Source organism: Lynx canadensis, chromosome X (assembly GCF_007474595.2).
Source record: "Lynx canadensis isolate LIC74 chromosome X, mLynCan4.pri.v2, whole genome shotgun sequence".
Classification (NCBI taxonomy): domain Eukaryota; kingdom Metazoa; phylum Chordata; class Mammalia; order Carnivora; family Felidae; genus Lynx; species Lynx canadensis.
Window position 1 is genome coordinate 75,647,320 of NC_044321.2, and position 27,823 is coordinate 75,675,142.

Sequence of the window (27,823 nt, forward strand, 5' to 3'; positions counted from 1 at the left end):
AATGGCAGACAAAATTAAATTTCCTTATAACCTGCAATCCATTGGCAAATACTTGAGGCAAGCAGAGTAAAACGTTTCTCCAGGAACTCCCTACTGTCTTTTTTTTAACATGAAATTTATTGTCAAATTGGTTTCATACAACACCCAGTGCTCATTCCAACAGGTGTCCTCCTCAATACCCATCACCCACCCTCCCCTCACTCCCACCCCCCATTAACCCTCAGTTTGTTCTCAGTTGTTTTTTTTTATATATGAAATTTATTGACAAATTGGTTTCCATACAACACCCAGTGCTCATCCCAAAAGGTGCCCTCCTCAATACCCATCACCCACCCTCCCCTCCCTCCCACCCCCCATCAACCCTCAGTTTGTTCTCAGTTTTTAAGAGTCTCTTATGCTTTGGCTCCCTCCCTCTCTAACCTTTTTTTTTTTTTCCTTCCCCTTCCCCATGGTGTTCTGTTAAGTTTCTCAGGATCCACATAGGAGTGAAACCATATGGTATCTGTCTTTCTCTGTATGGCTTATTTCACTTAGCATCACACTCTCCAGTTCCATCCACGTTGCTACAAAGGGCCGTATTTCATTCTTTCTCATTGCCACATAGTACTCCATTGTATATATAAACCACAATTTCTTTATCCATTCATCAGTTGGATATTTAGGGTTTTTCCACAATTTGGCTATTGTTGAGAGTGCTGCTATAAACATTGGGGTACAAGTGCCCCTATGCATCAGTACTCCTGTATCCCTTGGGTAAATTCCTAGCAGTGCTACTGCTGGGTCATAGGGTAGGTCTATTTTTAACTTTTTGAGGAACCTCCACACTGTTTTCCAGGGTGGCTGCACCAGTTTGCATTCCCAGCAACAGTGCAAGAGGATTCCTGTTTCTCCACATCCTCGCCAGCATCTATAGTCTCTTGATTTGTTCATTTTAGCCACTCTGACTGGCTACTGTCTTAATGCTAATGTTTTGTTAGAGGGAAAAACAACCTTAGCTTGACAATAGCTAGGCCTCCAGTTTCCTGAGTCTTCTTTAGGATATGAAAATCTCCTTGGAATCTTCTCCTGGACTTTACCTCCCCAAACTCCATAGTATATAACCAGTCTCTCTTCATGGTCCTGGGGCAGCTCTTTCTGCCCACCCCATGGGGGTCCTGTCCCCGTGTTTTAATAAAATCACCTTTTTGCACCAAAGACATCTTCAAGAATTCTTTCTTGGCCGTGAGCTTCAGACCCTGTGAACCCCACTATCACCCAAAAGCCCTCAGCATATATGAATTGTTATTTAAATCTGAATAAAAGTTTGAGCATCTAAAGTTGCAAACTGTTATTCTGCAATGACATTCCTTTATAGTAAGTGGGCTCTGTCAGTAAATCACTCAAAGGTTAATGTTTCTGAATTGTCAGAAAGAAGAGGGTAGCATTGCTCCAATATCCTGGTATTCTCAGGTCTCATTGATCAGTGTGGGATTTGGAAGCAGCAATTTAGAGTCACTAATGTGGGGAAGGAAAGCAGAACGTGCCACCTCAAAATAGGCCTTTTTGGCATGAGCATTATTTTTGGGCTGATTATTTTTGAGAAGCTGCAGATACAGGAGAATCTCTGAAAATAGAGTAGAAGCTACACTTTGCTAGGGAAATTTACATTTAGAAGGGAAATCTCCATTTGTAATATTGTCTCTCTCTACCAGGAAGAGAAAGAAGAGTATAAATCACAAAAGAATTTTATTAGTGGACAAGGCACCAACTTAAGTCTGCATAATAACCTTACCCTTGTCTACTTGCTTTTCCTAGTAACCTCTCATAGCTGGCCTCCCTCTATCCCAACATTTTTTTTTTTTGTCTTTAGCTGGAAATTGTATTTACGATGGCAGATTGGGCCATTTGGGGCAGTTACAGTTTTCCTGGCTCCCAATTTTACAGGAGGTGTATATGTTATTAGATTTGTTTGTTTTTCTTTTTTTAATTTGTCTTTTATAATGGGGGGTGGGTCTCAGCCAAGAACCTAAAAGTGAAGAGGGAAAATTATTTTTCTTACTCTACAGAGTGACTAACATGGTAAACCAAAATTCACTGATAGTGTTCCTCTTCCTTCAGAGCTCAGCACTCAGATGCCCCAGTGTCTAAAATTCTAACTGCATAATTATTTTATTTGACTTAAGCTTTTTTCTTTCTCCACAGTGCTCTTTTAAAATGATCACCATCCCTCAGATCTAACATATTAAGACATTCCATATATGATGCTGTTTATTTGATCCCTTTTTCATCTTACAGGAAGGACTTATATATTCTGAGATGTCTGGGATTCTGGACCTGAGGATGGAAGAGAATGGTTGCTGAAGAAAAATTTTACAACTGTCAGTTTGGCCAGAGTGTGACCTTGCTGCCAATCAATTTCTCAGCTCCTCAAAATGGATGTCTCTCAGCTCCAGTGTAGATTCTTCTATAATGTTCTTAAGGTATTAAGGCCACTAGACCTACAGGCTTTGACATAGGGGAGTGGGAGTCTAGGCTGTAATTTTGGAAAGGACATAGAAGTCATGACAGGCACACTGGCATGGGTAACTCCCAGGAGGTGGAGGGGAGGAAAAATAATTTTTCCTCTAACCTTCTAGGGTCTTGGCTGAGATATCTCTGTAATAAAAGATAGATTAATAAAAGAAAAAACAAGGGCTCCTGGGTGGCTCAGTCAGTTAAGCATCCAACTCTTGATTTCAGCCAAGGTCATGATCTCAGGGTTCCTGAGATCAAGCTTTGTACTGGGCTCAGCGCTGACAGAAAGAAGCTTGCTTGGGATCCTTTCCCTCTCTCTCTCCATCCCTCCCTTGTTTGTGCTCTCTCTCTCTCTCTCTTTCAAAATAAATAAACATTTAAAAATTAAGCATAAAAACAACAAAAGTTTGATAACATGTGTACTTCCTGTATATACAAGGGGCAAGACTCAGGAAGAGAAAGTAAAACCCCCCAAAATGGCCCAAGCTACCCCTTTAATATCATCTTTATCTAAAGACAAGAAGAAATATCAGGGTGGGTGGGAAGACAGTTATGGGAGGTTATAGGGATAAGTGCAGTAAACACGCATAAGGTTTATTATGTAGATTTAAATTGTGCCTTCTCCATTGGTAAAATTCTCTTGTGATTTATAGTCATACTGCTCTTCCCGGTAGACAGAGGAAGACACCCTTACAAATGGAGATTTCCCTTATAAATGTAAATTCCACTAACAAAAGCGCAACTTCCACTCTGTTTTCAGAGATTCTCCTGTGCCCTCAGCCTCAAAAATAATCAGCTCAAAAAAATCCTAATGTTAGACACATTTTCAGGTGGCATACTGTGTTCCCCTTCAGAAGACTGTGCATGAACAAAGACATAAACATTAGAGTGATGATCAGGCCTCTTTTGGGGAGGGGAAGATGAGAGGATATCCCTTGGGGCAAAAGGTGCACACAGTATGCAGAGCAGAAATGCTTCGGTTGAGTTACATGGAATGAGAATTTGGTCAATTACATTCTCTAAATGTCTAATTATCCCTCCTTGTTCTTAACAAATTCCTCCTCCTCTTTTTAGTATCCGATTCAAACATTTTGTAAACTGCTACCACACCCCTGCTTAGTGATCATTCAGTAAAGCCACATTTTAAATTCCTTTCACATTTTCTTGTAAATCAGTCCCTTTCTTCCTTGAATTTTGTGTTCTTTCTTGCTGGATTCTTTTTCTCTCTCTCCCTCTCTTTCTTTCATGCTTGCTTTCTTGCTTTCCTCTTTTTGATATGTTTTCTTCCTTTCTTTCTTTCTTCTTTCTGATATTGAAATGCTCCAATTAAATGCAGTGCTTATCTCCCAAGCTACAGCCTCACTCTTTTGGTCTGGGGCAGATTACCTCTTTCAGCTAAATTCTTCTTTTACTTTTTCTTTCTGATTTTCTATATCTACACAGTTGTCATAGAGGTGGCTTTCACTTTCTTCAATAACTGCTATAATATAGTCCTGGTCATCAATGTTATTGTGCAGCTGTTGGAGAAGTGAATAAAGTACGCCAAAGATCGCCAATGGGTCTAAAACAAACTGTGGTCTCTAGCTTAGAGACCTCTCCTCCAGGTTCTCCTTCCTTTATTTGCTGAGCGCACACCCCCCCCCACCCCAATATGGAGGCTTACAACTATAAATTATCCTTCCTGCTCGCATTAGGGGCTCAGATCTTTGGAGAAATGGTCTTCTCTGAGCCCGATGGTGTTAAACAAATCTCTGATCCACCAAGATCTCTGAGTGCTGCTTGGTTTTTCTGCCAGCTTTTCAGCCTGGTTCTGTAAGAAATTTGGTTCTCTGACTGGGAAACACAAATGCGCTGGCCCATTGTTGCCACCAGTTTGGGAGAATGGCGCGGAGGGGACAGAATGAGGGATCACAAGGGAGAAGGCCTGCCCTGCCTGAATTTTGACAGTCTCCTGCTCAGTTGACTCAGGCCAGCCCCCGCTCTGCCATTCCTGCTGGACTCCAGTAGACTTGGCAGGTGAGGACCTGGACCCGACATCAGAACTGGTAAGGCTGGGGCCCAATCTAGTTAGGCCCACTTGCAAGAGTGGAAGGGGGACTTGATCCCTTCCCGAGACTTCAGAAGTCTCACAGGTAGGAATTCTGTGGGAGGGAATGTAATAACCTCTGGTGTGTATGTGAGTGTGAATGTGTGACTTGGTGTAGCTTGCCTGCCGAGTTAGATTCTGTGGCTGGATGGGCGGGCGCCCTTGGGGTCCCCAAGGGTCCACAGACCCCAAGGGTCTTGTGGACCCCAAGGGTCCACAGTCTGAGTGGGTCCATCTGCAATTCCATGATGAATGGTGTTCGGTCTGTGGCGATATGAGAGTGTTTTCTGATCATGGATTGCAGGGCTGGGACCTGTGGGGCTGAGCGTTGCCTGGGTTCCTTCAGGACACAGCCAGGCAGGCATCTGGCTGGTCTCCTCATTGGAGGGGTTGCCCCTGTCCCTCTGTCTCTGCAACTCTGCTTCAGGGGAGGATTGTGGGGTTGGGATGGTGCAAGGAGAGCCAGGCAAAGGTTTTAGCCACTTTATCCTAGACTCACCCAGAGAGCCAAAGAAGAGACCCACTGCTCCCCAAGTGTTCTGCCTCCTCATGACTCATTAGGCTCCCTCCCCCCTCCCCTGAGCTTGAAAGTCCTCCCTGTCTGTCTTGCCTCTGCAGCCACCATGGCACCTGCCACCACAGCTGTCCATCTCTCCTCCCCTTCCAGGCCAGAGAACCCTACCCCACAAGGACCAGTGGCCAGATTGTGCCCTCAGCCAGGCACAGGCTCTCTCCAGATGCTGGTCCACATCTGTGGATATCAGGAGGCTTTCCAGGGGATCAGAGCAGGGGGCTGAGAAGGCCATTAATATGAACCTACTGCAAGGGGAAAGGACATTAAAAAGAATAGGTGTCCCAACCAGGGAAAGTCCCAAAAACCCAGCTGAAATCAGGAGGAACCTCAAGAAGGGGACCTTATTGGTCTAGCCAAGATAGAACCATACTAAAAGGGGGCACTGACTCTCTCTCCCTGTTCCTCTGCTCAAGAGATGTGAGGGTTCTCCCTCATTTCCCAGGTTAACAGCTAGAATTAGAACCAACTGTGGTTAGTCTACCTCAGGACAGGGACGTTAAGGAATATTCCCAAGCAGTTGCTGCTTCTGCCTTCCCCTCCCCCTCATGTTTCTGCACCAACTTGGGTGTGGTTCTATACCATCCTCACTGTCTCAGGCACCATTGCTTCCTCCTCCCACACTCCAAGTCAAGGAGCAGAGTGCACCCCCCCCTTGGACCACCCATTTCAGATATCTCCACTGGTGCCCCAACTGAAAATTGACAATGGGGAAAAATTGAATGACTTTTAGGTGGACGCAGGTGAAACATATTTGATGTTTAAACTAATTTAAGTTTATTGGACCTGTCTTTAAAGTTATCGACAAAGGTCAAATAAGCTCATGTTATCTCTGTTGCAATTTGTTAATGATAGTTAATTTTGTCTGTCTCAAAGTTTTCATGGGTAATTGTTAAGATAACTTTCAAGGTCCTTGGTAACCTGAAACTTTCCAAATAGGCTGGAATGCTAAAGCTTTGATTATTGAACATGGGTTTGTGTTTCCGAATTCTTATTGCTGAGAAATTAAGGCTATTTGGACCTATTGGAAAACATGCTTTGTGCTTAATTGGTTCATGAATTTACCATCTAAAAAAATTCTGATGTAAACACCTCCCAATTGGTTACTAAGTCCTCAATTGGAGACTAAGGTTTCCTAAGAGTTAAAATTCTGCTCAATGTACTTAAGACTGATGAAAATAAAGAAAGCAACTCTGTATGTAGGAAAATAGGAGGTATATAAGAAAGATATAAGGAATGGAAATACAGTTTCGTTGAGGGTAGAAGAAAGTAATTTTGTCCTAAATGAGACAGGTTATTTGGAAAGAAAAGGCTTTGGGACAAAATTTAGAAGCAAAAGAAAGTTGTAGAAGGTTGAGATGAATGGAATCTTAAAAGTACACTAGTATAAGGTTGAAATCCTGCTTTTTTCTCTGCTCAAATGACAGTTTTCTTCACCTGTTGAACTCCTTGTGATAAGACAATGCAAACAAAGGTTTATCCTCCGGGAAAATCAAAGTTTTAGGTGTCATCTCTATCAGGTCTTTGATTACTTAGTTAAAACTTCTGAATGTTAAAGGAGCTAGGTTTTGATAACAACTGTATAATGCTATACATTCACCTTTGGGATCTTTTATTGCCACTTTGGTTGAATTCATAAAATTGTAAGATTTTTAATGATCTGTAATCCTATTTAGGATGCACTTATGACTTATGGGGTTTTAACAAACTTCTCAGGATTTAAATGGTAAATGAAGTCTTTTTGACCAATTAGGTCCTTTTATTTGGGATGTTATTTGGAAAAGCTGTCATACGATAGTAAACCTTAGATTGTATTGCACAGGTAAATGTTGTAACTGCCTGAATATATGCAATTCCTAAAATTTTAATGTTTTGATATAAGGTCATCACTTAATATTCTGATTACTTGAGATGTTATGTGTCACAGAAATAACTGAATTTCTTTGTCAATTGCATCATAATGAATTCTCATCAGATCTTTAACGATGTCTATTTCTGAGATTTTGTCATTTATAATTGTTCTTATTCTCTCACAAAATGTGTTTCGTCTTCAAAGAGATTTATAAAAAGGACTTTGGGGACAAATACAGATATTTGACATCTTTACAATTAATACTAAAATGGATAAGAATTTCCAGAACTAAAAAGCTGCATTCAAATTGAACAAGAATTAGGAACATGGGATTAAATGAACTGAGGAAGATTATAGTTTTGTGATTCTTGTTGAAAATATTGCCGGTTCCCTAATGTTTCCTCTTCCAGATTAAGGTAACTTTCTCTTAAGATATCGATGACATACAAAAATGTCATAAAGTATGCATTTGTAAACTGAAGCATTTATCTTTTCTCTCTACATTATTCCCCTGAAATTCAAAACTCTCAATGAGTATTCTTTCTTTCATGGCAATTACAATTGTTTGCATAAGTTCAATAAGAATCTGTTCATCTTATAACAGGTCACCATTTGGAAATACTGGTTATTTTACCAAGGCTTTGACTGGAATATTTGAGGATGTCATTCATAGACTCAGATATGACCAGACAAATTTAAGGAATTAGGGTTGGCTTTATAAAACATGGAGCCATAAAGCTCCTTGGAAATGTTGGCCTGGTGCCTTGCTTACAGAGTTCCCAGCAGCCTCACCAGGTTAAGTAAAGAAGGTCACTTCCTAGCAGGTGCAAGAACCTCAGGATATCTTGGGGACCTCATGAAGAGGAATTCACCCAATTCTACAGGTATTGCAGGCCTGTCTAATGGCACGTATTTGGCTTGGCTTCTGGCTTGGAGAGGCTACTAAAAGTTCAACCCAGAGATTCCTTATAAAAGGTTCCAGCAAAGCAAACTTTAAAAGATCCTCATGATCAGTCACTATTCTTACTAAGCTTATATAAATAATTAGGCCAGGTTTGTTAAGACTGGATTTGTTCTACAAATACATTGGTCTCAATTTGTCTATCTCTGGAAAGGGGGGTTTCAGAGAGAACAACTATGTTTCAACAATGAACTGTTATGATTGTTAAATTCTAGTTATGATTGCGTTTAAATGTTTGTTGTTTGCCTAAACTAGATACTTGAGGTAAACGTCAGAAAATTGTCACAGTATTTCAAGTATAGGCAATCTTCTGTGCTTGTTATTCTATGGGGATAATAATAAGACCCCATGGGCATATGATTATTTAAACAACTGGAAAACAGGATGGATGTCTAAATATGCAAACCATATCTTCCCTAAACCTGATCTGACAGTTCCCATAAACCCGCCCCTTTCGAAGACTTGGAGGTGGACTTTACAGACATACAACCAAATAGAGGATTCAGTTTCAGGTATTCACCCCATGCATCCATAACTCCAGAGTTAAGAAGGCCAACTCAGAGTAACCCTCAACCTGGTGAAGTGATCCAGATCCATTCAACCCGCTTAAACTGATCTTCAAAAAGACACTGGCCCCTGAGATCTCCAGCCCTGCTCCAGTCACACCCCGGAAGCTGGCTGGCCTGCACATAGCAGAAGCTTGAGGAATCAACATATGGACCGAGCCCAGGGATTTGGATGCAACTCTGCCAGCCCTTGTCCCTTACTGGTGTCCTAGGCCGGATCTTACTTCCTGCGCTTGGGCTGATAGAGACTGCACCAACAAGCTGGACATGGGACAAAAGATGCATGCCGGGTCTCACATACCTCCTCTGGATGGGAGGATTATTAAGTATTGCCTGTATATTATGATAACCTCTTTCAGCCTCACAACTGCCGCTTACCCACTTTTTCCCCAGGATTGTTATATGACAATAAGGGGTGTCAAGGGCATTCAGTGCCTTCACCTCCCTCCACAAAGATTGCTACAAGGGAAAACACCCACTCTCTGTCAGTCACCCGGTGCCTCAAGGACTAAGTATTGGACCATAGAGATAACCCAAAATGTCAGGAACCCATGCCACAACAAGGGCCTCCAGAAAGAGAAGCGAGCTTGCTACACTTAACTTCCTCAATGGGGGATCTCCGATGGGTGAGGGATGCAAGACAGCGCCCTTCAAAAGGGTATAAAGGATACCCAAGACAGGGTAATATAAGCCATAAAGGTGACCACTCCCCTTGCAGCCTGCCAGGGTTTGAGCCTTTCAGCCCTGATCAGATGCTGACCAATTCCCCATTCCAGCGTTGGGCCAACACTACTCTATAAGTCCTACATAAAATAGATAATCACACCCAAACCTGCTGGATATGCTTGACCCTCAGCCAAAGGGCTTATTTAGCCACTCCTATCCCTTTGACCTGGGAAGCTCCTGAAAATCTCAAAACCAACACCTCTGTCTTAATTGGACCACTGGCCACTGGTATCCATCTCACAAATGCCAACAATCTAATCTGTACAGTCCCTGAAGGTATGAACAGTACCTCCCTATGCTGAAGCAATATAACCTTAAAGAGGAATACAACCCTATGTTCACCCCCTGGGTTGTTCTATCTGTGTTCTTCTAATTTGGCCTACCGATGCTTAGAAGCCAACTGGACTCAGACATGTTATTTTGTCTTCCTAGCCCCAGAGATATCCATGTACACTGAAGATCAGTTCCCAATAGCCTTTAGCCCCAAGTCCTGCACTAAACTGGCAATCCTGCTACCCATTCTGATAGGAGCAGGAATTGCGACAGGAATAGGAACTGGAATGGGGGTATAGGTTCATCCATAGGACTATACCATAGACTATCTCAAGAGCTAAATTAAGACATGAAATGGGTGGCAGCTTCTCTGGTAACCTTACAAAGCCAAACTCTCTGGCAGCAGTGACCCTCCAAAATAGGTGAGGCCTTGACTTCCTCACTTCAGAAAAAGGAGGGACTTGCACCTTTCTGGGGGAGAAATGTTGCTATTTCATGAAACAGTCAGGAATAGTTACAACTACGTTTAAGGAACTCAAGGAAAGAATTTGACATAGACAACAGGTAAGTATCAACCAGTGGAAAGGATGGGATCTCATGGATTGGGCATCCTGGCTTCCTGCCCTGGCGGGGTTCCCTCCTCTACATAATTTTATTTGTATCCATTGGCCCCTGTATACTGAATGCTGTGGTACGTTTTATTGAAAATGCTCTTGCTTGCCAAACTACAGCATGTATCTTAGCCTTCTGAGAGTACCAACCTGTAAAACTGAAAGGTGATGCCTACTAAAAGTTTTTTTTTTTTAAGGCATCAAAGGAGGGACTGTTGGAGAAGTGCATAAAGTACCCCAAAGATGGCTGATGGGGCTAAAACAAGCTCTGGTCTCTAGCTTAGAGACCCCTCCTCTGGTTTCTTCTTCCTTTGTTTGCTGTGCGCGCGAAAACCGCCACAGATATGGAGGCTGTTGGCTATAAATTACCCTCCCCACTTGCATTCCAGGCTCAGACATTTGGAGAAACAGTCTCCTCTGAGCCCCCTGGTGTTAAATAAATCTCCAATCCACCAAGATCTCCAAGTGCCACTTGGTCTTTCTGCCAGCGTACCAGCCTCATTCCATAACACAGACACAAACTTAAGAGTATAGGGAGAAAATTATTTTTCCTCCCTTCCACAATTAAGAAATTGAATGTCAAATTGTCTATTGATGATATTTATAAATTGCCAAAATCAGATATGTTATTTGACCAAACCGTCAATTTTAACACACCCAATTTTTCATGGCTTGTGAGTCTAAAGTTCTGGTATTCGAGTTTCCACTTTCGCATGAGGACTTGTTTTTTTATTCTTTCCTTTGGCTATAGTTGAGTCACTCCTATTTGCATAGAACACAGTGCTAGACATTAGAGTATCAATAAAAAAAATAGAAGACCGTTCTTCTAGTGTTATAGAACCAGTCTGGATCGCTGGCAGAGAAACCAAGAGGCACTCAGAGATCTTGGTGGATCGGAGTTTTATTTACATCAATGGACTCAGAGGGGACAGTTTCTCCATAATTCTGAGCCCCAAGTTCAAGTGTGAGGGGTAATTTATGGTTTTGTCTTGTCTGCATTCATGGCAATTTGGCACGTGTGGCAAGCAGAGCAGGAAGAACTCAGGAAGAGGAGTCTCTAGGCAGGGACTGGAATTCCCTTGTTAGCCCCTCTGGCCGTCTTATGGTATAACTTTGTTTTTCCAACACTAGGAACTTAAAAGCCGGTTGGAGAGTCAAAAGGAAAACACATAACAAAATCTAGCATTTATTGAGCACTTACTATACTGAAATTAAAAGCTAGTCATTCATTATCTTATTTTATCCTAAGAACCTTCTGAGGTGGGTACTAATTGATGTGGGAAACAAAAGCAAATGAAAAATTAAATTTCCTTACTGTCTACAGCTCATTGACAAGTGCTTGAAACAGGCAAAGTGACATTCCTCTAGGAATTCAGCTGCCTCCATGATGACAACTTTGCTAAGGGCAAAAGGCAATCTTAGCTTAACATTATCCTGACCTCCAGGATCCTGTAAGTCTCCTTTAAGATATAAAAATTCCTTTGGAAACTTCCTTTATCTCTACCCACCAAGATATATGTTAGCAATCATCCTCCAAGAATATGGCACACTGATATACATCTGAAGGGTCTTATGGTTGAGTTTTTGCTAAACAGTAATAAATGATCTTTTCCTGACAATAGCTAGCCCCCTCAGGATCCTGGAAACCTTGTTTCCAAAGTACCTTGGAGGCTTACACCATCCCTAAACCCCTCTTAACTTGAAGGTATATAATCAGTCACCCTTCACAACCCCAGTGCAGCTCTTTCTGCCCACGGGTCCCGTCCCCATGCTTTAAAAAAACCACCTTTGTACACCAACAATGTCTTAAGAATTCTTTCTTTGCCGTCAGCTCCAAACCTTAACACTTAAAACCACATCACTAATGACTTACATTTATTGAGGTCTTATCAAGTGTTTTACGCATATTCTATACTTTTCACAATGATCCTGTGAGGTTCTGATAATCAGTTGGCCCTACTTTATTAAGGGGGAGGGGAACTGAGTCATAGGGAAGTTAGGCAATTTGCTCAAGTTCACAATGCCAGTAAGTGGTGGAGCAGAGGGTTTAAACCCAAGAATTTTGGCTCCAAAGCCTGGACTCTTGCTGCTTTACTATTATCCCAGTTTTACATATGAGGACACTGAGGCTTAGAAAGAAAAAAAAAGTGATCTACCCAAGACTATGTGGCTAGTAAATGAGAACCGGGGTTTTGTTTGACTCTATGGCTCGTGCTCTTAGCTTTTGAGTTATACTGCTTCATAAAGCAAAAAGCTAACAATTTAAACAATTAAGTAATGTCACATGGCATGGTGCGATGGTGACAAGTTTAGCAGAAGAATTTTGAGATTTTGTCTTCCTTTTGAGGAAGGAAGCTTTTGTTATTTGTATTGGTCATATTTTCCTTGTTGGATTTGCTTTCATACTTTAAATTTTTTTCAACAATAAAGACAAAGTTAGTTAAAAAGTTAGTTAAAAATTCAGACCCTTCAATGCTCTAGGCTAGTTGCCTTGCTTCCCTTGATGATATGGACATGATCAATTTTTTTGTGTTCCATTTGTGGTGTTATTGACAGTTATTGAAAAAAGAAAACTCCTTGTGCAGATGCATTCTTTGGCCTTAAATTGGCCTCATGGGTGAACATGGCCTTTGAACAATTAACCACCTTGATAACAAGAGCCTTTCCAGACTATTGATGCTAACATCTCCAGTGCCTCCAAATTAATCTTTTCTTTAGCATTTAAGGATAGAAGCTTTTTGTATTTATTTTTGCATAAGAGATTCCACATTCAGTTGATATTGTATCTTTCTTTGGTTAATCAATTTTGCCATTCTCCTCCAAACAAAAATGTAAATAAGCAAACCCACATTAAACACAGCCAAAAAAGATGTTAGGCCATGAAGGACACTTGAGTGGCTCAGGTGGTTGAACATCTGACTCTTGATTTCAGCTCAGGTCATGATCCCAGTGTCATGGGATTGAGTCCTACATCAGGCTCCTCACTGAGCATGGAACCTGCTTGGGATTCTCTCTCTCCCTCTGTTCCTCTCCCCACCTTGCTTTCTCTCTCTGCCTCTCTAAAAAAATTAATTAAAAAATTAAAATAGGGGCGCCTGGGTGGCTCAGTCGGTTGAGCGTCTGACTTCGGCTCAGGTCACGATCTCACGGTCTGTGAGTTCGAGCCCCGTGTCAGGCTCTGGGCTGATGGCTCAGAGCCTGGAGCCTGCTTCCGATTCTGTGTCTCCCTCTCTCTCTGCCCCTCCCCCGTTCGTGCTCTGTCTCTCTCTGTCCCAAAAATAAATAAACGTTAAAAAAAATTAAAATAAGTTAGGCCATGAAAGGTGAAGAGCATTTTGATCTACAGAAATGGTGGCTATGGTGGCTGTAGGGTGTGTGTGGATATACATGTGGCAGTGGGAAGTACAATTAAGAAGCAAAAAACACTTTTCCTCAGAACAAGTGGTGGTGGCTTGTGCAACCATTGCCAAGGTTAGAGTTTGAGGTCTTTCTGGAAAAAAGGAGGAGCTGCTGTAACAGCTAGACAACCTAAAGTTGGAGTTGAACCAGCTCTATGTCACTAAAGTGACAGTATGGTATCTAAGTTCTCCAAGATCCAAATTGTTTGCAAATCCATTGCCTGCATTCACACTATTATTAACCAGACCCAGAAAGAAAACCTCAGAAAGTTCTACAAGGGCAAGAAATACAAGATTCTGGGTCTTCAGACCAAGAAAACACGTGCCATGGATTACCATCTTAGCAAGCATGAGGAGAAGCTGAAGACCAAGAAGCAGCAGCAGAAGGAGCAGTTGTATCCACTGCAAAAGTTTGTGGTCAAGGCCTGAGCATCATGGCATCAATAAGCACAAACAAACTGGAAAAAAAAGAAGTAAAAAATAAGTGAAATGGCACAGGAAATAAGGATGGAAAAGTCTTGTTGTTGTTTTGTTTGTTACAGTTCTTCTCTATCCATGTTCTGTCCAATCTAGAGATTCCCTTGTAGAGGAAGCACTGTGTTTCTCCATTCATCAGTGCTATGGGAAGCAAAAGATTTGACGAATGGTATTCTAATTGGACATCAAACCAAGACAGTGCTTGCTTTCCAACCCGGAAGAAAAGGTTTTAGATCCCTGCTCTACTTGGAAAGAAAGTGCATATTTCCCATTTATGTAACAGGCTATGTAAATTTTCTTAATGAAACTAAAAGTACCAGTTGAATGCTGTGACAGTGTTCCTTAAAAAATGTTCTTGTGGAGTCACAAAGGACAAGATAATTAAAACTCCTCACGGAGTTTAGTTCTTTGACCTCTAATTATTTTCAGCATTATAAATTGCCATTTGTTACCAGCCTAATTTGATTATTAGCCTCTCTGAGCTTTATAGCATACATTCTGAAGAGTGGACTCTGTATGACTCAGAATGCATGCTGCATATCCAAGATGGAAAATTGAGGAGTAAATTGCCTTGATCCGGTGTGTTCGTGAGTTAGTCATACTAAAGTGGTTAAACAAAGGGAAAGCAATCCTTTCCAACATCTGCAGCTATAAGTTTGATAAAGAAACTCAAAAGTGTGACTAGTTCATTCTGGAAGCAGCTTTATGAAGTGTCATGGAGGGAGGAGGAGAAAGAGGGAATTTTGGTTCCTACAGTTTTATTATTAAGAAAAAAAAATTGGTGTGTTATATCACCTTTTGTCACCCTGCAGAGTGAAATAACTGAATTATTTCCTCAAGGTTATTTCAACAAATGCAGAAACTTACAGCTGGGAACTACTAGCACATTCATTCTTTATCTCTCTAGGTAGGTCCTGTGGTCTCAGCATTTTAATTAATTCATTGATATTGCTACTAGGAGGCTCAGCAAATGTAATCAGGCTTCTTGCCAAAGCCAGTGTCTGTAAAACAACCCAACTTCCATTTTTTTTTAAATAAGCAAGCTAAATCAGAGAGTTATAATAAAGCAAAAAAGCATGATAATAAGAATACAAAATTGAGGGGTACCTAGGTGGCTCAGTAGGTTAAGCATCTGACTCTTGATTTCGGCTCAGGTCATGATTTCACAGTTCATGGGTTTGAGCCTCACGTTGAGCTTTGCATTGATGGTCTGGAACCTTCTTGGGATTCTATCTCTTTCTGTTTCTCCCCCACTCATGTGCTCTCTTTTTCTCTCTCTCTCTCTAAAAATAAATAAACATGAAAAAAAAGAATATGGAATTGAAATACTTTCTGACCCCTGTGCTTGTCAAATATAAGCAATTGAAACAGTTGGACCCATTGCCTCCATTACATTCCAGATCATTTGAAGCAAGCATAAAGTCTTCAATTCTCCCAAATTTGAGATTATTAAAGAACATTAATTAAGTTAGAATTTCAGTTTGAAATATGTAGGAAAACACATAATAATAATAACAGTAACAATATACTAGATTTTTTCTTAGTGAACTTCCACTTAATCAGCTTGCTGAATTAATTGACAGTAAGACCAAGTAACCAATGACAATAACTGCTTGCGGTTGGTAGTGTGGTTAGAAGTGTCTAGTTTGCCCAGATACTTCAACAATTTTTGTTGTACGCTTACTGCAAATTTTTTGAGTTTGTTCCAAATCTATTTATGCCAGTTTTACATAATAATGTGATTATCTGATTTAATTAAATATTAGGTATACTGATGAAATATGAATGCAAAGTGAGTTGTTGCTTCAATGAAATCTAGATTGAATGTGTTTGTAAGACTCAGAAAAGGCAGGGTGATAAAAAATCTGTCAAAATTAAGTATAGGTAAGAAAAAAGTAAAAGATGGGGGAAATTATAAAAATTAAAAGATTCTACATTCGGATTGCTTCATGTTTTGTTTTTTATATTATGGAAGATTTCAAACATATCTAAAATTAGAGTATAATATAATTAAAATGATATTCTCATCACCGATCTTCAACAATTACCCATACATCTTCAATCTTGTTTCAGCTATACCCCACTCACTCCTCCATCATAATTATTTTGAAACAAATCTCAGACATTTTGTCACTTCCTCTCATAAGTCTTTTACGTTTTCATTCCATTTTAAAGGAGCAAAAACTGGAGATTATTTTGAATGTGGCTTGAGCAAGCAAGATCATGCAAAACTCCAAAAGTCAACCCCTACTTAAGGAAAAAGTTGGAGGGTAAAAACAATACCATGGAATCCATATTTTGGGCTCTAGAAGGGAGAGGCTATCCACTAATCTATTATCAAAAATATTTGTAAAATATTTAAGGTATACAGCATATTTTAATGATTGTTTCAATCACTTTATGTGACTAACAAATGAACTACTGAATCCTATTTGTTAGATTACAAAGTTTTTAGCATAAGAATATTGATGATGATATAATGTGATTGGCATGCTGAGAATGATTTACATGTCAAGGTTAGCATAAACCAATAACTGTAATGCCATGTTTTTCAGGTTTATTTCATTTGGAAAAAGAGAAACTCATGGCTTCAAGGTTTGTTTCATCTGAAAAGTCATAGTTTGAGAGCAGCAAAGATGTCATGTTAATTAAGTTGTTTGCCTAAGTTCAACTTCTTTTAACATAGTCCCATTCACTAGGATGCAATATTTCAGTGACTTTTCATTCCACTCTTCTACCCCTAGACACACCTGATTAAACACACACCAAGACACCAATCCATGGGTTAACCCACTGCTCTGTCTCAAGAATTTGAAATAAAATACATAGATCTAGTTAGAAATAAAATAAAAAATAAAAATATAATGATAATAATAATAATAATAATAATAATAATAGAGCAATAATTTGGCTTTAGCCAAATAGGCCAGTTAAAAGCAGAAAAAGTGAGTTGAGAGAGAGAAAGAGAGAAAGAGAAAGAGGAGGCAGACAGAGAGAGACAGGCGTTTTCAGAGACAGTTTTTGATTTAACAGGTAAATTTCTAGTTTCTAGAGTCCTGACTGGGCTTTGTTGGTTGCCCTTGGATTTCCATGAAATTGTTTGTTGCAGTCTTTATTGATTTTTTTTTTTCTGTTTAAGCTTGCTTGAAACAGTTCCTATTCCTTGAAAACAATAGTCACTAACTGATAAACCTCACAGTTTATACTAAATGTAGCATTAGGCTAGGGTTTGTCATGGCAATCCCCCACCCATGTGTGTATATGTGTATGTGAACTTATGTGATGAATGTATGTGTATGACTTTAATATCCACTGATCCTATGATATCTACAAAACACCCAGGGTTGTCTCAGCTTAAGATATTTGATTCACATATAATCTTATACAAGAAGAATGAATTATTGAGTGGTAAACTCAGGCCTATGAAACAGGGCAAGTTTACATTATTTTATTCATGTTTTTAATACTATGTTACTCCTTTGTTTTAAAATTGCTTATGAGCCTGAAAAAGACCATTTTCTGTTTTTATTGTATTTTATTCTCCATAAACTAATTTCAGATTGGTATCAGAAAATAATGTTTTCCCAACATATTGGGTTTATGCAACACTTACTAGACATCACACACTTTTGCATACTGACTTTAACTTTTTCTGGAAACTGTCTTTTTTTTTTTTTTTTTTTTTTTTTTTTTTTTTTTATTTTTATTTTTATTTTTTTTATTTATTTTTTTTTTTTTTATATGAAGTTTATTGACAAATTGGTTTCCATACAACACCCAGTGCTCATCCCAAAAGGTGCCCTCCTCAATACCCATCACCCACCCGCCCCTCCCTCCCACCCCCCATCAACCCTCAGTTTGTTCTCAGTTTTTAACAGTCTCTTATGCTTTGGCTCTCTCCCACTCTAACGTCCTTTTTTTTTTTTTTTTTTTTTCCTTCCCCTCCCCCATGGGTTCCTGTTAAGTTTCTCAGGATCCACATAAGAGTGAAACCATATGGTATCTGGAAACTGTCTTTTACAGATGAAGAAATTGCGACTCAGAGAAATTAAATGTCTTTTCCAAAGTTGTATGGCTAGTCAGTGGCAGAATGATGTACTCTTTCTATGGCAAGAAAGGGTGCAGCATTGCATATGAGAGCAAAAGGGAACACATAGCTTAAAATAAGGCTATGAGGGGCATTCTTTCACAATGAAGAAATAATTAGTAATACAAGCAAAATTCCTTTAATTTAGCACTCTTTTAATTCATCACTTGAGCTATTAGATAAGAATATTGTTAGTGAGCAAAATATGCTTTATGCAAGACAGAATAAGGATGATCATAGCCCTATGTTCAAATTGTAAGAACACCTTGGTTCACATTGGATTTAACTTGGGTTAGGTCATAAGTAAATTTGAGTTATCCCTGATTTGACTTTAGCCTTTTTTGTATCTATTATTATTACATGCAATATTTACTTTTCTTTCTTCATAGAATACCCTGTGTGCAATTGTAAGGGAATATTTTATATTGTGAGTAAGAATTATGAGGTCTCCAGTGGAGAAAAGTCTGAAATGGTATCCAGGAAGGCTGGTTGCAACATTTCACAAAGAGCTCTACCCAAGCATTTGTAGATCCAGCACTAGTCAGGTATTGCTTTTCTATGCATCTTCCTGGAGGAAAGTTCTTCCCTTTATTGGATCTCAGTTTACTCATTTGTAAATTGAGCAATTTCATCCTAATTATTTCTATAAATAACTCTTCATTCGATAATTTTGCTTTCTATAAAATATATTTTCCAAAAGCAATAGCATACTGAAACAGAATTATCTTATTCTTTTTCCTTTTAGGTAGTTATTTAATTGGATAGTAATGCATTTCCTAGAAGCTGGTGAATCTATTTGATGGATACCAGCCTAGTTTGTACTGACATCTTATGTAGCTCCCCCTCGATATTACACAATCAGACATGACACTTCTATACAGCTTATCTAGCCCAGAGGTTAAATGCATTCATTTGCTTATTACCAGGGCCATGTATACACATGTCTGCCAACATTTGTAGCACTTAGAAAAAAAAAGAATTGCAGAGAGGCTTGGCATTCTACTTTTTCTGTTTGTTCTTGGCAGAATTGTTTTCTCTTGCAATTTCATGAGCATTGTATAGTCTTTACTGAATGACTAAAATGTATTTGTTTTTGGAGTATGAGAGAGAACTATCATTCTCTTTTTAAAAACCTTTGGATAATATTTTGTTCCGTTTCTAAGGCTGCCATTCATTCAAAAATATTAAATGTATTAAAAACAAAAAAATAAATGTATTCAAAACAGAGAAGAGTTATTGTCACAAAATGAAGGCAACTTCTAGAAAACTCCACATGGCCAACTTCTACTTTCCTTTAGGAAATAAACAGTGAATTCTCCCTCAACTCTACCTTAATCATTTAGTACAGGACTTTCCAACAAATTCATTTACTGTAGCCTTGCTCAGTTTAATTTCTCTGTCCTCATAAACCTACATTCAGTGTTAATGACAGAATTGAAGGAGAAGTTGTGGAGAGTCAGTCAGATGTGTGCATATTTTCTTGGAGCTTTTACATACTAATGGTTCATTTTCTGAGTCCTGGGAAAAATCAAAATAATACACTTTATTATCAATAGTATCTTTATTCCACTTCTTAATAACACTTTTGGGGTTTTTTGACATTCAAATCAATATCCCTACTCCTGAAGCATTCTCTCTCTTTAACTTGAGTTGTCTTTTTTTTAAAGTTTATTTTATATATTTTGAGAGAGACAGACAGAGAGTGAACAGGGGAGGGACAGAAAGAGAGAGGTAGGGAGAATTCCCAACAGGCTCTACACTCTCAGCACGGAGGCTGACTCAGGGCTCAATCTCATGAACGATGAGATCATGACCTAAACGGAAATCATGTGTCAGTTGCTTAACCAACTGAGCCACCATGTGTCCCATTGAATTATCTTTTTTACATCAGTTTTTCTTGAATAAACCTTTGATGTAGCTATCATTACTCATTTATATCTTGTCTAATAGTACATACTTGATTATTTTATTACATGACATTAGAAGACTGTATGGCCTAACTAGCTACTGAAGCAACACCATCAAGGGGAAAGTATTCTGTCTTCATTCAGGTATTGCTTTCTTGCTTTAAAAAGTTTTCTAAGACATTTCTTTTCTGTCAATTTTTTTTCTTCAATAGAAAGCAGCTAATAAATAATATTTCACTACTTCTCTGGCCACAGCCTTGCCCTACCTTTTAAGATAAGAATTTTGAATGAGGAACATGCTAGTTTATTTGCCATATATATATTTTTCTTTTTTTTTTAATTTTTTTTCAACGTTTATTTATTTTTGGGACAGAGAGAGACAGAGCATGAACGGGGGAGGGGCAGAGAGAGAGGGAGACACAGAATCGGAAACAGGCTCCAGGCTCTGAGCCATCAGCCCAGAGCCCGACGCGGGGCTCGAACTCACGGACCGCGAGATCGTGACCTGGCTGAAGTCGGACGCTTAACCAACTGCGCCACCCAGGCGCCCCTATATATATTTTTTTCAATTGTTACCAAGATATTGCAACCTACTGATCTCGTTGGGGATGGTGACATTTTGGACATATATGGATGTGCTATAGGTTACATTCTTAACATTTTGATTCATACGTGTGTTTTAGTTACTGAGAACTTTAACGTGTTTTGAAAAGGCTAAAGAGTCATCAGTGACTTCAGAATTATTCCAGCCTTTTCCATCTTGTATGACATTCTAGACAGTCTTCTCTAGCTTGTATCACATTCTAGACAGTAGTAGAAATGACAGTGGAGTAAATAGCAAGGTAAAGGAATGGGTCACTTCTCCTATTTATGTCATCTGGGATTCTATGGAAAAACTTAACATTTTATTTTGGTGAGGAACTTATAAAGTGTAGACTATCAGGAACTATCAAGAATTGGGGAGCCTGAGTGGTTCAGTCAGTTCAGCATCTGACTCTTGGTCTCAGCTCAGATCATAATCTCATGGTTTCATGGGATGGAGATCTGCATGGGGCTCTGCACTGACAAAGTAGTGCAGAGCCTGTTTGGATTATGTCTCTCCCTCTCTCTGCCCCTTCCCTGCTTGGATTCTCTTTTGCTCTCTCAAAATAAATAAACTTTTTTAAAAAATAACTATGAAGAATATACAGAGTGTATTAGAAACAATAAAAAAATTAGAAATGTATTTTGGGAGAGAGGTTGTCCTTTAAACATTTATAATAACACAGCTTGTTAGAAAGATCCAAGGCTTTATCCACTTGGAACCAAATAGCCACTGACCAGTTGTTGGACTGAATTTACCAGTTATCCATCACTACAGTTCAGTGACACCTGGTTCTTCTATCCAGTTAGGATGAACAGCTCAGTATGCTAACACTGGAATAGTTACCATGCTATGTCCTACTCCCATTTTTAAAAGTTTTTCTATAAACAAAATGCAACATTCATTAACCACTGTAGTGTGGGCAAAATTTTCAATGTGACTAAGTGGAATCAGTGGAAACAAGCACTTCTGGTGCACAAAATTGCATGAAACAAAATGTTTGGGATTTTTGACTTCTACCCAAGTGAAAAGACCTCAGCATTAAAGTACAGAATTGGACACTAACTTAGCTTCTGCCATAGCACACTCCTTGTTGTACTCAGATCTGAAGTCTCCTGACCTCTGAGTGCTGCATCATAATGGCAAGCAATTCTTTGCCACTCCCTGGAATGAATTTGCTCACAATTTGCTCACCTTTAGTGCCAGAGCTGATTCAATGGCTTACACAAACCCAAAGGCCCCTCAGTAAGAACAGTTTAGAGAACACTTCAATAGGAAGTATAGAACTGAATGACCAGCCTAGCCGTATAAGTGGTTCAGGGAGAGGAACTCAGATATTTGCTCTTTATTTTTCCTTGTGTACCCATTTGGTGACAGTCTCTGGTCTGAATCTATCATTCTGATCTACCAGATTAAAAGGGTGTACAAACTGTAAATATATCCCTGATCTCATAGTGGATAGATAAGGCATTAATATATGTGCACATACTCCAAGTTTTCCCCACAGAATGTAAAATTGCAATTGGGGATGTGAATATTTATTTTATAGTTTTTTTCCTCTATGTGTGACTGCAATATTTTTTTCTAAACCATTCTGACCTCAACTTCCATTCAAGCTGATCAGCTATTGTTCTGCCCAGTGACAGGAAGAGATTTTACCATGTCTCTGCTGCTGTGGGACAGGAACTCAGTTAATTAGTTCTGCCCAAATTTACAACTGATGTAGTTCTATAATGATTTTGCCTTTATGTATATTTAAATAGTCTATATGTAGTTTCTTTGTATTGTTTACTAGATCATAATCTTCTAAGCTTTAAGACATTTGTCTTTTATTTGAATCATTAACTATACCTGTTATATGACTATAACTGTACCTGTTACTGGTTGTGTATTACAACAAATATAATTTTAGCAATGGTCTCAGCTGAGCTTAACTGACATATAGACATACCTGAGTGCATCTGATTAGCTGGTAAGAATCATCCGCCTGGTCCATTTACATGGGTTTAGTAACTTGGGGAGAAGAGATCTAGGAGAAGGAAAAGAGGAGTTGTAGGAGAAGATGAGATGAAGTTGGTGAAGAAATGCCAGGAAGAGTCATATAAGTGGGCACTTGGTTGGCAAAGATGAAATGGAGGAGAAGACATGGAAAAGATAGCCCAGTACCTGTCCCCTGATCTATTCCCAAAGATTTCTGTCTGAACTTTTTGAATAGAGGCATTGCAGACAGAAGCAGAAAGAACTGTATTTACAAAAGACTTGCAAGATGTCATATGGTATGTCATGGTCAGGCTTCAAGTAACCTTAATGATTAAGTAAGCAATAAAAGGGGCGCCTGGGTGCCTGGGTGGCGCAGTCGGTTAAGCGTCCGACATCAGCCAGGTCACGATCTCGCGGTCCGTGAGTTCGAGCCCCGCGTCAGGCTCTGGGCTGATGGCTCGGAGCCTGGAGCCTGTTTCCGATTCTGTGTCTCCCTCTCTCTCTGCCCCTCCCCCGTTCATGCTCTGTCTCTCTCTGTCCCAAAAATAAATAAAAAACGTTGAAAAAAAATTTAAGTAAGCAATAAGACACAGAAATACATAACTGTGATGTGGTGAGAATTTCATTAATATTAATAGGTAGATCCTTGAGTGCTGATGGAGATGCTTTCTCTGGCTAAAATCATATAAAAAAACAACAGGTTCAGGTATTTGACTCCTCTAACCTTGTAGATCTCTCTTTTTGCATAGGACACATTTACCACTGATTTTCTTGTATTTCCACAAAAAACCTGGGCAGCAACAGAGAGCTGCATCATCTATAATCATATTTGATATATATCCCTTCTCATCTTGTTTGCTGGTTTGGTAATATCACAGAGTGAAAGTAAACTGAATTCTTTCTAAGTCATCATTGCCTCAAGTCTTTAATGGTCCAGCCGCGGTGGTCAGGTGATCAACCATGACAAAACATGGAAGAAAAGAGCATCCTGTGTGGACACAGTGTGGCCTCAGCTCAATGAGGACTCAAGAAATTAGAGCATCTCTTTGACACAGCTTCAGAAGCAGCAGAAGAACATGGTATGGACATGGAAATATATCCATGGCAAGAAGCAGCTAGGTCATGATAAGATGCCACCTTCAAGTAGCTGCATGATAGCTCACATTAATGAGATGAAGGTGTCCAGAAAAGAGAGTTGCAATGACCCTGTGAGTTCACAGATGATCCCTAAAGGATATCCTATTTGAGGATATCCCTAAGTGGTTTGATAAAACTTGATGTGGATAACAGGTAAGATACCAGCTCGTTCATTTTCTGTTGTTTAACTTACTATTACTTACCCCTCCACCCTTCCTGAATTAATAATCCCTTATATTTATGTAACCTTTACAGTTTACAAAGTAGTTCACATGCATTCAGTACCAGGAAGGAATACACAGATAAATCTATGGTCTGGATAGTTGAAAACATTTTCCCAAAGTAACATCTCTAGGAAGTTGATAAATTAGGTATAGAACTGAAGACTTACTGCGGTAGGCAGAATAATGGCTCCCCAAAGATGTCCATGCCCTAGTCTCTGAAACATGTGAATAAATTAACTTCCATGCCAAAACAGACTTTGCAGATGTGAAAATGACTAAAGATCTTGATGTGGAGAAGTTTTTTGCTGGATTACCCAAGTTAAACAAGGTCTAATCACAAGAGTTCTTAAAATTAGAGAATCTTTTTCAGTTGAGGTCAGAAAAAGATGCGATCATAGAAGGGTCAGAGAGAGATTTGGCTTTGCTGCCTTTGAAGATAAAGATCAGAGCCAGGATCCAAAGAATACAGACAGCCTTTAGAAACTAGAAAAGGCAAGGAAATGGATTGACCCTATATTAGTTTCCTATTCTGCTTTAAAAAAATAGCGCAAACTTTTTTTTTTTTTTTATGAAATTTATTGACAAATTGGTTTCCATACAACACCCAGTGCTCATCCCAAAAGGTGCCCTCCTCAATACCCATCACCCACGCCCCCCTCCCTCCCACCCCCCATCAACCCTCAGTTTGTTCTCAGTTTTTAACAGTCTCTTATGCTTTGGCTCTCTCCCACTCTAACCTCTTTTTTTTTTTTTTCCTTCCCCTCCCCCATGGGTTCCTGTTAAGTTTCTCAGGATCCACATAAGAGTGAAACCATATGGTATCTGTCTTTCTCTGTATGGCTTATTTCACTTAGCATTACACTCTCCAGTTCCATCCACGTTGCTACAAAGGGCCATATTTCATTTTTTCTCATTGCCACATAGTATTCCATTGTGTATATAAACCACAATTTCTTTATCCATTCATCAGTTGATGGACATTTAGGCTCTTTCCATAATTTGGCTATTGTTGAGAGTGCTGCTATGAACATTGGGGTACAAGTGCCCCTATGCATCAGTACTCCTGTATCCCTTGGATAAATTCCTAGCAGTGCTATTGCTGGGTCATAGGGTAGGTCTATTTTTAATTTTCTGAGGAACCTCCACACTGCTTTCCAGAGTGGCTGCACCAATTTGCATTCCCACCAACAGTGCAAGAGGGTTCCCGTTTCTCCACATCCTCTCCAGCATCTATAGTCTCCTGATTTGTTCATTTTGGCCACTCTGACTGGCGTGAGGTGATACCTGAGTGTGGTTTTGATTTGTATTTCCCTGATAAGGAGCGACGCTGAACATCTTTTCATGTGCCTGTTGGCCATCTGGATGTCTTCTTTAGAGAAGTGTCTATTCATGTTTTCTGCCCATTTCTTCACTGGGTTATTTGTTTTTCGGGTGTGGAGTTTGGTGAGCTCTTTATAGATTTTAGATACTAGCCCTTTGTCCGATATGTCATTTGCAAATATCTTTTCCCATTCCGTTGGTTGCCTTTTAGTTTTGTTGGTTGTTTCCTTTGCTGTGCAGAAGCTTTTTATCTTCATAAGGTCCCAGTAATTCACTTTTGCTTTTAATTCCCTTGCCTTTGGGGATGTGTCGAGTAAGAGATTGCTACGGCTGAGGTCAGAGAGATCTTTTCCTGCTTTCTCCTCTAAGGTTTTGATGGTTTCCTGTCTCACATTTAGGTCCTTTATCCATTTTGAGTTTATTTTTGTAAATGGTGTGAGAAAGTGGTCTAGTTTCAACCTTCTGCATGTTGCTGTCCAGTTCTCCCAGCACCATTTGTTAAAGAGGCTGTCTTTTTTCCATTGGATGTTCTTTCCTGCTTTGTCAAAGATGAGTTGGCCATACGTTTGTGGGTCTAGTTCTGGGGTTTCTATTCTATTCCATTGGTCTGTGTGTCTGTTTTTGTGCCAATACCATGCTGTCTTGATGATGACAGCTTTGTAGTAGAGGCTAAAGTCTGGGATTGTGATGCCTCCTGCTTTGGTCTTCTTCTTCAAAATTCCTTTGGCTATTCGGGGCCTTTTGTGGTTCCATATGAATTTTAGGATGGCTTGTTCTATTTTCGAGAAGAATGCTGGTGCAATTTTGATTGGGATTGCATTGAATGTGTAGATAGCTTTGGGTAGTATTGACATTTTGACAATATTTATTTTTCCAATCCATGAGCAGGGAATGTCTTTCCATTTCTTTAAGTCTTCTTCAATTACCTTCATAAGCTTTCTATAGTTTTCAGCATACAGATCCTTTACATCTTTGGTTAGATTTATTCCTAGGTATTTTATGCTTCTTGGTGCAATTGTGAATGGGATCAGTTTCTTTATTTGTCTTTCTGTTGCTTCATTGTTAGTGTATAAGAATGCAACTGATTTCTGGACATTGATTTTGTATCCTGCAACTTTGCTGAATTCATGTATCAGTTCTAGCAGACTTTTGGTGGAGTCTATCGGATTTTCCATGTATAATATCATGTCATCTGCAAAAAGCGAAAGCTTGACTTCATCTTTGCCAATTTTGATGCCTTTGATTTCCTTTTGTTGTCTGATTGCTGATGCTAGAACTTCCAGCACTATGTTAAACAACAGCGGTGAGAGTGGGCATCCCTGTCGTGTTCCTGATCTCAGGGAAAAAGCTCTCAGTTTTTCCCCGTTGAGGATGATGTGAGCTGTGGGCTTTTCATAAATGGCTTTTATGATCTTTAAGTATGTTCCTTCTATCCCGACTTTCTCAAGGGTTTTTATTAAGAAAGGGTGCTGGATTTTGTCAAAGGCCTTTTCTGCATCGATTGACAGGATCATATGGTTCTTCTCTTTTTTTTTGTTAATGTGATGTATCACGTTGATTGATTTGCGAATGTTGAACCAGCCCTGCATCCCAGGAATGAATCCCACTTGATCATGGTGAATAATTCTTTTTATATGCCGTTGAATTCGATTTGCTAGTATCTTATTGAGAATTTTTGCATCCATATTCATCAGGGATATTGGCCTGTAGTTCTCTTTTTTTACTGGGTCTCTGTCTGGTTTAGGAATCAAAGTCATACTGGCTTCATAGAATGAGTCTGGAAGTTTTCCTTCCCTTTCTATTTCTTGGAATAGCTTGAGAAGGATAGGTATTATCTCTGCTTTAAATGTCTGGTAGAACTCCCCTGGGAAGCCATCTGGTCCTGGACTCTTATTTGTTGGGAGATTTTTGATAACCGATTCAATTTCTTCGCTGGTTATGGGTCTGTTCAAGCTTTCTATTTCCTCCTGATTGAGTTTTGGAAGAGTGTGGGTGTTCAGGAATGTGTCCATTTCTTCCAGGTTGTCCAATTTGTTGGCATATAATTTTTCATAGTATTCCCTGATAATTGTTTGTATCTCTGAGGGATTGGTTGTAATCATTCCATTTTCATTCATGATTTTATCTATTTGGGTCATCTCCCTTTTCTTTTTGAGAAGCCTGGCTAGAGGTTTGTCAATTTTGTTTATTTTTTCAAAAAACCAACTCTTGGTTTCGTTGATCTGCTCTACAGTTTTTTTAGATTCTATATTGTTTATTTCTGCTCTGATCTTTTTTATTTCTCTTCTTCTGCTGGGTTTAGGCTGCCTTTGCTGTTCTGCTTCTAGTTCCTTTAGGTGTGCTGTTAGATTTTGTATTTGGGATTTTTCTTGTTTCTTGAGATAGGCCTGGATTGCAATGTATTTTCCTCTCAGGACTGCCTTCGCTGCGTCCCAAAGCGTTTGGATTGTTGTATTTTCATTTTCGTTTGTTTCCATATATTTTTTGATTTCTTCTCTAATTGCCTGGTTGACCCACTCATTCGTTAGTAGGGTGTTCTTTAACCTCCACGCTTTTGGAGGTTTTCCAGAC

At 39.4% G+C, this 27,823-nt stretch overlaps 1 pseudogene; it reads left to right on the top strand.

Annotated features, from left to right (window-relative positions):
* The first annotated feature begins 13,487 nt into the window (after nt 1–13,487).
* LOC115506825 lies at nt 13,488–14,007 on the top strand (annotated as a pseudogene).
* The last annotated feature ends 13,816 nt before the right edge of the window (nt 14,008–27,823 follow it).